Raw genomic sequence first — 12,933 nt, forward strand, 5'->3', positions numbered from 1 at the left:
AAAGGCGGCCGTAGGCAGGGGAGCGACCTGTGGTGCCTTGTGAGGTCATCACACGGTGACGACGAGCTGTTCTTGGGCATCCTGGACGCGGTGGGTAGTACGTCTCTGAGAACTCCCGAGTTCGAGAAACTCCATAAAATATCCCTCGTTGACTCCATCTGCGTGCCTTCCCTTGACCCGCAGCTGTTGGCCTCTCGGGGCGGGAGTTGGGTGACTACAGGAAACAACGCGCTCCGTAGGCGGGCTGATGAGCCGCGCGGCGAGCTACGTGTGTTGGCTCCTCCTTCGGCCGTGACGCGGGGTCACGTGACGGGCCGGGCCGCCTCTGCCGCCGCCGCCGCTTTGTAAGAGGCACATTGGCAGGTAACGAGCGGCGGCGGCGGCGGCGGCGGCGGCGGGTCCCGAGTCCAGCGAGAGCAGCAGCGGTAATTGGCACCTTCTCTCTCTCCTTCCCCGTTCCAGCTCCTTGACCGCTACAGCTTGCGCTCAGTAGACCAGGGTTCAGCTCTTCTTTTCTCCAGAGCCCTTCCTACTGCCCCAGCGTCCACCCTGAGGTTGGGCCGAGCTTCCTTCGCCGGTTTCGTGCGTCCTCAGTTTGCCCAGGCCTGGGTGCTGTCCTTCCTCTCCACCGCTGGTTGTCCTGCGCTCCTTTCTGCCAACCCCTTCCTCGTCAGCCCAGCCCCACCCAGCCCCAGGGGGCGCCTACCCCTCCCCCCTTCGGGTTTCTGTCCTGGAGGGTGTGGTTTTTCTCTCCCACCGTTGTCCCTTCCTGCCTGTCCGCTCGAGCTCCCGCGCCACGCTGTCAGTGACCACCTTTCCGCGTTAACGCCTGTCGCTAGTCCTGGAACTGGACATCTCAGAGCCCAACTTCTGTACTCTCTAGGCTTTCCTGGCAGCCCGGAGGCGTAGTTCAGTTCTACTTCTCCTCCTCATTCTGGAAAGCTTTGGTGCCAGACTCTTGGGATTCAGTTTTCCTCTTCGGTCCTAGTTCCTGTAGGCTGGCTGTGTCACGGTTGTTCTTTAGTGTGTAGGTTTGAGAAGGGTTTTGTAAACTAAAACGCTCTCTTATTCCAAATCTTATTCTTTTCATTGGTGCATTGCCTCTCAGTTTTCTTTGCCGCTGAATCACTTTTCCCACTCGGCATTCCCACCTTTTCCCCTGGGTTTTCAATCTGATTAGTTGTCCAGGTATCTCAGGTACCATCACTGTTCTCACCACTCTGATCTCTTCCTTGTTATCTCTAGGAGTTAGTTGATTCCATCATCATTCCTGTTATTTCCTGTTTGACCTAATCCTGCAGTTTACTTCCACCTCTGTTGGATATTGTTTCTGCGTGTATTCAAGGTGTCTCCGCCAGTATTTGGGCTTGCTGTGTTCTGCCCTTGTGTGCCGTAACAATTGAGAACTTTTAAAGGTCTTCACAGGGTACCTAAAGATCATCTTTTATTTGAAGGGCATATAATTCACTTTTTGAGTGAGCCCAATTACTGCGTATTTTCTCTTTGATTATGATAGTACTTTTAAAATCAAAAGTGTCAGTAATTAGTGTGTTCCTCACTTTTCCGTTATGACTTGTACATTCATAATTTTTAGTTGTAGTTTGTCTAATAAAAGTGGAAGGAAAGTGAATGTAATCCTAAGGATTGGGTGACTCTTGGGGTGGGATCTGTCTGTCTCAGGAAAGGGAATAAATTCACTCGCTGGAGATGAAGGGTCTTCCCGTACCCCAGCATCTCTTATTTGCAGAGACCTTGGCTAGGACTGCCCTCTCATTGTTGCTTATCCAGGCAAAAGTGATTAGTTTCTCCTACACTACTTTTCTGCTTGCTTCCAGTGTGTTCCTCCTGAGTTTGTCTCCTTAAGGATAGTTCACATGTGTGGTGAGATTTTTTTCCTCCACTCCTGTCCTCCTTGTTTCCCACAGCTCTGATTTCCTCTGTCTGCTTCATTGTTTCTGACCTTCAGTAATTAAGAAAATGATTGAAAGAACGGAGGTTTTTGTTATGATTGAAATATGACTGGAAGTGGTGGCATGGGAATGAGGCCATGGGAAAGGTTTGTGGTAATTGCCCCTCCTGCCTGTTTCCTGCTGCTCTGGTTTCCTCTGGCCTCTCTCTTTATATGTGGGCTGGACCAGCTCTCAGAGAGCTGCCTTTAGAACTGGGCTAGAACAGCGGTAACACCTCTGCTTCCCTTTCCTGGTAACTGGTCAGCCTGTGCACTGCTCATCAGTGTGTCTCTTGGTATTGTTTGGTGAGAAATGGTAGGAGAACCAGGAGGAGGATGGGTTTATTTCAGGATTTGTGTTTTGACAGAAACTGGTTGCTAACTCTGTTCCCATGAGTATAAACTGCATATAGAGAATATAAACCAGTCTTGAAGGTTTGAACTGGTCTGAAGTTTAGCCTGTACTTTTGAAGTGTTGATTCCCCAGTCCTCTTTAAAAATGAAAACTTACTGTTAAGATTTTGTTGTTGTCATAAGAAACTTTTTGTGGGGTGTGTGTGTAAGTGCATTATAAAGGATTAATGCCTGCTCAGAAGAAGTGGTCTGCATGAATTCACAGGTTGTGACGTTCCTTTGGTTTTATTTTTAAAAAATTATTTTATTTATTTGGTTTTGATGGGTCTTTATTGCTGCGTGAGAGCTTTCTCTTGTTGGGGTGAGCGGTGGCTTCTCTTGTTGCGGAGCACAGGCTCTAGGGTGCACAGGCTTTGATAGTACTGGCACACAGGCTTAGTTGCCCTGTGGCATGCAGGATCAAACCTGACCCAGGGATCACACTTGTGTCCCCTGCATTGACAGTCAGATTCTTAACCATTGACCAATAGGGAAAAAAGTCCTTCTTTGATTTTAACAAACCTATCTTTTATTTCTTCTTGTGAGGCAGCTATAAGTCAGCAATGATCAGTTAGCTCTTAGTTGTTAACTTGAGTATATGCAGTGTCTTTTAAAAGCTAAGTAGTATGGCACTAGTGCTGTTTGACTAGTGAGAAGGTGGATCTCTGATAGAGCTTAGAAACCATTGTTTTCTCTTTTTTCTTTTCCCCAAAAGGAGAGAGGGAATATAACTTGAAGTAAGGTAAAGAGAGGGAATATCACCTTATAAACCTGTGGTAGGTTTTGAAATATTTTTGACCAATTATTGAGAGTTCCTTGGGCTGCAGGAAGATCCAGCCCATCAATTTTAAAGGAAATCAGTCCTGAATATTTATTGGAAGGACCGATGCTGAAGTCAAGCTCCAATACTCTGGCCATCTGATGCAAAGGACTGACTCATTGGCAAAGACCCTGATGCTGGGAAAGATTGAAGGAGGGAAGAGAAGGGGACGACAGAAGATGAGATGGTTGGATGGCATCACCGAGTCAACGGACATGAGTTTGAGCAAGCTCTGGGAGCTGGTGATGGACAGGGAAGCCTGGCGTGCTGCAGTCCGTGGGGTCTCAAAGAGTCAGACACGACTGAGCGACTAAACTGAACTGATCAAGTGGACTCCTTTTTTTAAGTCCAAGAATCAAATTAGTTGGTTTTGTTTTGACAATTATAACGTCAACTATGTATGCTGAAATTTCCTACTTTTAAAAATTGTATTTTTTTGGCCACGTTGAGTGGTGCGTGGGATCTTAAGTTTCTCCACCAGGGATTGAACCCATGCCCCCTACAGTGGAAGTGCAGAGTCTTAATCATTGGACTGTCAGGGAAGTCCCTCTCCTACTCTCTGTATATTTTCCTGACAGTGTTTTTCTCAAAGATGCTTGTTCTGTACTTTTTAAAGTTATTTTAGTTTTGAAATTTCTTGGCCTAGGTTTTGAAGAACAGGCTTGTGAAATTCTGGCTGACATAGCATGTGTATTATAGTGTGTTTCAGTTTTCAGAAAACTCATTTTCATACTGGAGTTTTGAGCTCAATTAAATTGAAACCCAGTTCACTGTTTGGAATTAATTTATGAAATGAGGCTTGGACCAAGGGGTAGGTGTTTCATTTAAGACTAGGCAATGCTCTACTTTTAAAGGGTGTTAGCAATGCGTTGATTGTTTTTTTTTTTCATTTGGAACTCTAAAAATAATAGAACATATGTTTGATTAGATTGAACTTTGATTATTTTCAAGGATTTATAGAGGAGAGAATTTTATTTGGATTTAGACTTGTTGCTATACCTTCATTTCTTTTGTTATTAACTTTTTACGTAAGTTGTCACATAGGAGCTTATTCATTTTAAGTTATGATATACATACATAATCCACTAATACTTTATTTGTATTTCCACGTCATGATATCTGGGGTGTTAGTTCCCTGACCAGGGACCAAACCCATGCCTTCTGCAGTGGAATTGTGGAGTCCTAACCACTGGACTGCCAGGGAGTTCCCCCAATACTTTAATGCTTTGTTCTTTACTCAAAAATTTTTACACGTCGCAAAAGAAAGAAAAGAAAGAAAGAGAAGTTGTCCAGTTGTATCCGACTCTTTGCAAACCCATGGACTGTAGCTGACCAGGCCCCTCCGGTCATGGGATTTTCCAGACAAGACTACTGGAGTGGGTTGCCATGTCTCAATCTTCTCATCAAATCAGCTCTAGGTATACCTGTGGAGACTTTGAGAAGCTCAGTGTTCCTTCTTGCTATTAATGTCTTTCTCCCTCTTTGTCTTCTTGAATTCTTTCCATTCCTGTCCTCCTGTTTTCCTCTTCTTTCTCTTTCCCTTGTTTTCTCTCTCTTTTTTGCCTTCTGTTCCTTCAGCCACATACAAAAACACTCAACATGCAAGTCTCAGCTGAGGAGGTTGTATTCCTTCTGACTCTGCCACCATAACATTGCTGCTTCCTAAGCAAGCAGATGAAAACTTGAAATGTCTTTGCAGTCTCACCGGCTTGGGGAAGGTGTATAGTGCTGTCTGTATTGTACATGTCTACTCAGCTGGAATGTGTGTGGTTTGGAAGGTGGGATTTTTCGTTTGATAATAATGTTTGTTGTCAGATCATAAACAAGAGAATGCTGCTGCTGCTGCTACGTCGCTTTAGTCGTGTCCAACTCTGTGCGACCCCATAGACAGCAGCCCACGAGGCTTCCCGTCCCTGGGATTCTCCAGGCAAGAACACTGGAGTGGGTTGCCATTTCCTTCTCCAATGCATGAAAGTGAAAAGTGAAAGTGAAGTCGCTCAGTCTTGTCCGAATCTTAGTGACCTCATGGACTGCAGCCTACCAGGCTTCTCCGTCCATGGGATTTTCCAGGCAAGAGTACTGGAGTGGGGTGCCATTGCCTTCTCCGAAACAAGAGAATAAGTGGGCTTAAAAAATACAAATTTAACTGAAATAAGGTCTAGGGAAAAAGTAACTGTCTTTAGGATTTATCGACAAGCCTAACTTGTTTCCTAGACCAAACCAGTTCTTCCCCTCTCTTTTTTCAAGTTAATTTACAAATTTCCATTTTAAGATTGGTTTTTGGGTCAGGTTGGCTGGGACTGTTTTACATAAGAAAATGCATTTTAGAAAATTTGGGGAAAAAAAGTGACTTACCATTGTTTAACATTTTAGTATAAATCTTTTTTTTTTTTTCCCTAAAGTGTACACTTTGAAAAGAATGAGATCATACCTTGCATACTTTTTTTTTAATTGAAGAATATAAACTACATGCCAAAGGAGGTATATGAAGTAGAAAAAAACGTGGAGTTTTCAAAGCCAAAAATAAAATGACCAACCAAGAAATGGAACATTAATGCCACCTTAAACTCCCTTGTGTATTCCATCTCCTAAGTTACTTTTTCCTTGGGGCGGGGGGGAGGTTACCATTACCCGATTATTTTGGTCGTACTATTTTTAAGAATAAATTTTACTCGCTATGTATCCATAAATAATATATAGTTTAGTATTGCCCGTTTTCAGTCTTGATCTAAATGGGATTGTGTGATTCTCTGGATACTTCACATGTTTTAGATTCATCCATATTGATTCTTCTCCATCATTTTCAGTAGTATGTTACTCCATTGTAAGGATATGGTGCATCTTATTTTATTGTGATGAATGTTTGTCTCATTTCCAGTTTTTTTTTTTTTTTTCCTGATTACAAATTATACTTATTCTCCATGTCTCCATTTGCACCCCACCTCAAAATGAGTAAACTAGTTTGCTGAGATTGTATGACTGAGAGTGGAATTTTGGGGTTGTGTGTAGGGTATGTGTAATTTTAACAGGTAATCCCAGATTATTAGCGTCGTTTTGGTCGCTAAGTCTGACCCTTTGCGACCCCATGGACTGTGGCCCCCCAGGCTCCTCTGTCCTTGGGATTTCCTAGGCAGGAATACAGGAGTGAGTTGCCATTTCGTTATCCAGGGGTCTCTCTAACCCGGGGATCGAATCTCCTGCATTGCAGGTGGATTTTGTTTTTTAAGGGAAATTAAGAAAAAAGTTTTTATTTATTCATTTTTGACTGTGCTTGGTCTTTGTTGCTGTGCATGAGCTTTCTTTAGTTGTGGTGCATGGGCTTTTCATTGCAATGGCTTCTCTTGTGGAGCATAGGCTCTAGGGCTTTTGGGTTTTAGTAGTTGTGGCACTTGGGCTAAGTAGTTGCAGTTACTGGGCTCTGGAACACAGGCTCCAGTAGTTGTGGCACATGGGCCTAGTTGCTCCACGGCATGAGGGATCTTCCTGGATCACGGATCAGACCTGTGTCTCCTGCATCTCTTTACCACTGAGCCACCTGGGAAGCCCAGTGTTATATAGTCATTCTTAACTAGGCTCATTTGAACCACTGTGTGCTGGGCTTAGTCATTCAGTCCAGCTCTTTGCGACTCCATGGACTGTAGCCACCAGAGTGGGACTGTAGCCCACCTATCCTCTGTCCATGGGATTCTCCAGACAGGAATACTGGAGTGGGTTGCCATACCCTCTTCCAGGGGATCTTCCCAACCCAGGGATCGAACCCAGGTCTCCTGCTGCATTCCAGGTGGATTCTTTACCATCTGAGCCACCATTTGAACCACAGAATATGGAAAGTGACTATTTTCTCAGTTCTCTTGAGGATGTTACATAGCTAGTCTCATTCTAGATACCTATAGGAAAATATAATTCGTGCATACAACGGGTATGTTTGACATTGGAGCTTAATTCTTAAAGACTGAATTGGTGAGAGTGCCACATTCTTGCTAACATTTGGTATTGCTTTAATTTTTTGTTTTAGCCAATTCTAGTGGGATGTTTTAGATAGATCTTTTATGAACAACACACAGCTGGATTTTGCTTCCTTATTGCAACCTGCCAACTTCTCTTTTAAAAACTGGAGCATGGAGACCATTCATGTTTTTGGTAATTATGGATGTTTCAGGTACATTTCTGCCATATGGTCCTGTACTTGTCTTTATTGTTTTTCTGTCCTTTTTGCAGTTTTAATTCTTTTTTGTTGTTGGGCTTCCTCCAATTTAAAGACATTTTTCAAATTTGTAAAAGCTGAAGGAGTATACTGTATACCTTTGAACAAGAGTTATTACTTAATATTCACATTGAGTTTTTTCTGTATATACTCCATGTGTTATCTTTTGAGTCTAAGTGATTTGAAAGTAAAATGCAAATATCTTGACATTTATGCCTAAATGTTTCCTTAGCAAGTGTTTCTTCACAATAAAAACTTCTCATAAATAGCCACAATAACAGCTTTACACCTAGGAAAGGGAATGCTTATTTAAAATATAATGTATAATGTCAATAAAATTTGACATCCACATTCAGATTTTCCCAACTGTTCACAAAATAACCTCCCTATTCATCAGGGTTTCTGTTTCTTTTTACCCTATTTAGTTATTGTCACTGAAGTACATTACTGAATAATAATCCATTTCTTTAGTGATTATTTTCTCAATTATTTATCAGATGTAACTGCCAGTCAGAAAATCATCTGATAAGCAAGAGTTAACTATTGCTGTTACTTGTTTAGTAGCTAAGTCCTGTCTCTTTGTGACCCTATGGACTGCAGCACGCCAGGATTCTCTGTCCTTCACTGTGTTCCTGAGTTTGCTCAAACTCGTGTCCATTGAGTCAGTGATAACTTAATCCAACCATCTTATCCTCTGGTGTCCCCTTCTCCTTTTGTTGTCAATTTTTCCCAGCATGAGGGTCTTTTCTAGTGAGTCAGCTCTTTGCATCAGGTGGGTAAAGTATTGGAGCTACAGCATCAGTCCTTTCAGTGAATATTCATTCACGGTTGATTTCCTTTAGGACTGACTGGTTTGATGTTGCAGCCCAAGGGACTCTCAAGAGTCTTCTCCAGCACCACAGTTCGAAAGCATCGATTCTTCAGTGCTCAGCCTTCTTTATGGTTTAACTTTCATGTGTGTACATGACTACTGGAAAAACCATATCTTTGACACTGTTACTTAGTTAAGATAATTCTTGTAAATGTTAAGTAAATTTCATTTTATTGTAGGATAAGTGTAACTTTTTTAACTCTTAGAAGGCTCAAAGTGTATCCTGTTAGTCCTTTGCCCACCCCAAGTTTTGAAACACTGATTAAAGTTCCCTTTTTAATGTGTGAGAATGAAGCCAAAATATTATATTTATAAAAACTTTTAGATAGTATATTCTCATGACAATTCTCTGGAATGCTCAGAATGTAGGTTAATCCAGATTAGGTCTGAATAACAGTTTTTTGATGTTACTGGTATATGCTACTGTACAGCTGTTCAGTTGAACAAACGTTTACTGCTATTTGTTGGCAGTTGTTAGGTGCTAGGGATATAGGTGAATAATGCACTGTCCCTATTCTTTTGGTGCTTAATTCCAGTGGGAAGACAGTGCAGTTAGGAATCAGGATGCTGTTGAGAGTGACAGAGGAACACACTGTCAGCTGATTCCAGGTATTGGCCAAGGCTTCCTTGAAGTATTAGGAGTTTGAGCCTTACTTATCCTGGGTTCTTCCCAAATTCCTGAAGTTAAAATTGTTTCTTTTGTTAAAACATTTTGAATTTCATCATAATGAAGTTTTATTGGAATTTGGTGTTATTTGGGTTACCATCTTATTGTATCTTTTGTTTGGCTTTGACTTGGTAGTTTATTTGTAGCCAGCAGCAGCAGTAAAAAAGAAAGTTATTCTTAATGTAAGTTAGTAGCTTTCAACATTTTTTTGGGTAAGTGTTTTATTGGAACTTACTGGATGTTTCAACATTTCTCCTCCAATCAAGATCTCATTTTATTTTGATGAGAAATTTCCTGTAATATCAGTTACTTGGTGAATGCTTCTTTGAATTGTTGAAGATCAGATGACGTCTTAAAAAAATTCTTAGTTTAGGTACTTCACCTTATTTAGTATCCTTTTAATTCCTTGTGATTGGGAGTACTAAGTTAATGGTGGAAAAAATACCCCTGTACAGAACATTCCAGGTAGTGGTGACAGGAATAAAATTCTTGTTAGCTAGAGGAGGCCATTTACTATTTTAATCAAAGAACTTTCAACTTTCATTTTTTTAAAGGCAGTTTGAGCTGTTTAATTGTTCTAGTGCTTATCTCACTTTACCAAAAGATCCCAGCTGTAATGGGATGTAGCTGGCATACCCTGAACCAATTTATATACTTTGGTCTAGACATCTGTGGGACAAAGAAATGACCAGGGTCACAAAGGATTTTGTTGCAGTGACTTCAGGCCTGTAGTGATAGTTGTACAGCTTCATAAATACTAAAAATCACTGAATTGTACACTTAAGAGTGGACTATACAATACTCATTATACCTCAGTAAAGTTATTTAAATTGTTTGAATAAATCGACAATATTTTGAAACACTTAACAAAGAAAGTGGTCAGTGTCCTTTAATCCTATAGTTGCTACCAGTTATGATCTAGTTTAACCATTTGAGTGAGGTACATTATCTTGTGTGGTGCTCCTTACAGACTTGCGAAAGAGTAAAATGCTCAAGGTTACTTAATCTAGTAATTTGTGCGACTTCCAAGCCTGTACTCCTAATCATAATACTATACTACTTTATCTGTCTGAAATACTTCTGTCAGGAGTACAGCCAAGTGCTAGCTGATAAGTCAAACAATGTCCACATTTGTGGTACGTAAGGCTGGGATTTTGTAATGGACGGGGAATGAGGAATGGATATATGCAGGTGGGGCCCTTGAACTCCTGTCTCTAGTTCCTCTAGACCCATTTCACTTTATCTGCTTTATGTGTTAGGATTTAGTCACTGGTTTGGTTGGACTTGGTTTCTGTGGTTTAAAAGCAAAGCAACACACTTGCTTTTGCTTGGGTTTTCCATTCTGATTTTAGTAGCTGTTCTCATCAGCATGGTGAGCTGGTCTGTAAGCTGGTCTGGTCTCTGCCAGTTTAGGTGCGTCCTTTGAGGAAGGTGAGGCACACAGCACTGAGAAGCGGCCATTGATAGCACACTGGCACATCCTAAGAACGACAGGAAGGGTGTAAAAATTACGCTTCAGAACTCAAGCTGCTGTTAAGTAGGGCTGTTTAGTATATTGTTGCTGCTGCTGCTGCTGCGTCGCTTCAGTCATGTCCAACTCTGTGCAACCCCATAAACGGCAGCCCACCAGGCTCCCCTATCCCTGGGATTCTCCAGGCAAGAACACTGGAGTGGGTTGCCATTTCCTTCTCCAATGCATGAAAGTGAAAAGTGAAAGTGAAGTCACTCAGTCGTGTCAGACTCTTAGTGACCCCATGGACTGCAGCCTACCAGGCTCCTCCATCCATGGGATTTTCCAGGCAAGAGTACTGGAGTGGGGTGCCATCGCCTTCTCCGAGTATATTGTTAAGAAACAGTAAAATAATCATAGTTATTATGGACATCAAGTAAAGACTAATTGCTGTTTACATTGAAGGACAGAAAATGAGAAAATGGAGATATGTTCAGTATGCTGTTGAGAAAATATGTCTTATGAAGGGTTGATGCAAAAAGCAAAATAGGAACTTTCGTAGTGGTCCAGTGGCTAAGACTCCATGCTCCCAATTCAGGGGGCCTGGGTTCGATCCCTGGTCAGGGAGCTAGATCCCACATGCTGCAACTAAGATCCAGTGCAGCCAAAACAAAACCAAAACCAGGTGCAGTTTGGAAGAATGACAAGGCCGATTTGATCAAAGTGTAGGGATCAGAGTGGAATAAAGACCTTGTATTTGTGATGATTGATGGTCTGTGAACAGAAGTTAATGAAGTTTGTTGTCGTTTAGTTGCTCAGTTGTGTCCTGCTCTTTGTGACCCCATGCACTGTAACTGGCCATGCTCCTCTGTCCATGGGATTTCCCTGGCAAGAATAGTGGAGTGCTTTGCTATTTCCTTCTCTAGGGCTTCTTCCTATGGGCAGGTGGATTCTTTACTGTTGAGCCACCAGGGAAACCCAAGTGATATTGTTGTTTGATAGAGTTTAGCAGTATTCTGAAAGATTAAACATTTTGATCCATTTTGGCATTAGTTTCATAATTAAGATAGTTCAGACAGGTAAATAGGGGTATGTCATTTCAGTGAAGTAGAGAAGAGGCAATTACTGATACTCTAGTTGATAAAGATGCCTTAGAACTGCTTAGAACGTTAGAGACTTTAAGTACAAACAGTAACCCTTAATCAGGTACCTGTTGTAAGTTGATGGCAGAGAATGTAAAGGAAGGCGTAGATTTAAGGCCTTAAATCCTTAAATGGGTATAGGAAGGAGTTCATTAAAAGAATGGCTTAAAGGTTTTGAGCTCTGGAACACCTGGAAAATGCTGTTGGCTACTTGGAAAATTTCGGAAATCTTCAAGTAAGATCGTTTTGGATGAACTCCATTATATGTGTAACTGTCTAATAGGCAGTTACTTGGAGGCTGAATCTCTGGAGAGACATAGTCTTTAGCTTTTGCTTTGAAGTTAAAGGTAATAATTGATGCTAGTAGGGCATAACATTTCTGTGGGAAGGGAGAACGTGCTTAAGAATTGAATGATATTCTTTCAGAGGTGGGAGAAAGATGTGATGCCGCTGAGGATTTGAAGACGAGAGAACTAAGATGGTGTAGTATCTGAGAAACCAAGAGAAAAAGTTATACAGTGTGTCACATGCCAGAGATAGGTGAAAGACTGATGAGAACGAGAGAAGTTTGACAATTACCAGGAGTCAGTGATGACTTGGTGGAATAGTAGCTTTCCTTTTGTTGGAGTGTTAAGGTGGTGGAAACCAGACTGAAAGTCAAGGAGATGTTTGGTGAGGAAATGGAGGCAGTGAGTGTATTCTTTTTTAGAAAAACAGCGTATGTAGTCACTGCTTGCGAGATAGAACATGTAGTTTCTGAGGACTGAGAAGGTAATTTTTCTAAGCCATTGTTTTTGAAAATCTGGATGTAGAGAATAGTTGAACAGGTTTTTGTGCACATTCTTGTGAGAACTAAAAGAATATGGAATATTTTCTCAGTGTAGCTGTTGGAAATTTCCTCACTAAGGCATTTTCTCTTTGGTTTGAATGAAAACTGAGCCTGGTACGTAAGTGACAGGTGTGTTAAGATTTACATGAATTGCATGACTCTGTTTTGGTAGGTACATTCTTCAGGTAACTGACATTTTTTAAAAAGTTGCTTTTGGCATGAGCGAAACAGTAATAAACATGCTGTTAGAATAAATATACAAATATGCTTTAAAGAAAGGAAAAAAAGTCAAGCAATTCAGGACTGTGTATCCTGAGGTATATGAGGAAAGTTGAAAAACTGTAAGGAAAAGCTGTGGGTATGAAGTACTTAAAAAATTAGTGTTTATATTTTTGGCTTATGATAGAGCTGTTTTTAAATAGCTTAACAATGAATATACTGAACCTTTAAATCAATTGTAAAATGTTTATGTATTTGTAACAATTGAGTGCCAAATGTTTAAATGATTTGTGAAAAATGAGAGTAACTTGAAATATTTTGTTATCTGTTTTCAGTAAGTATTGAAGATTTGTAATTAATAGAGATTTGTAATGTAATATAGTAAATCAA

The 12,933-nt window shown here is 41.1% G+C and overlaps 1 protein-coding gene across 1 annotated transcript in view; it reads left to right on the forward strand.

Moving 5' to 3' along the window:
- The first annotated feature begins 318 nt into the window (after window positions 1-318).
- Window positions 319-12,933, forward strand: part of UBAP2 (ubiquitin associated protein 2) — a 119,280-nt gene continuing 106,665 nt past the window's right edge. Inside the window, exon 1 of the mRNA XM_010840116.1 lies at window positions 319-425. The gene's annotated coding sequence lies outside the window, so the exon portion shown is untranslated. The remainder of the gene's footprint in view (window positions 426-12,933) is intronic.

This window comes from Bison bison, unplaced genomic scaffold, assembly GCF_000754665.1.
Source record: "Bison bison bison isolate TAMUID 2011002044 unplaced genomic scaffold, Bison_UMD1.0 scf7180017864141, whole genome shotgun sequence".
Lineage (NCBI taxonomy): Eukaryota > Metazoa > Chordata > Mammalia > Artiodactyla > Bovidae > Bison > Bison bison.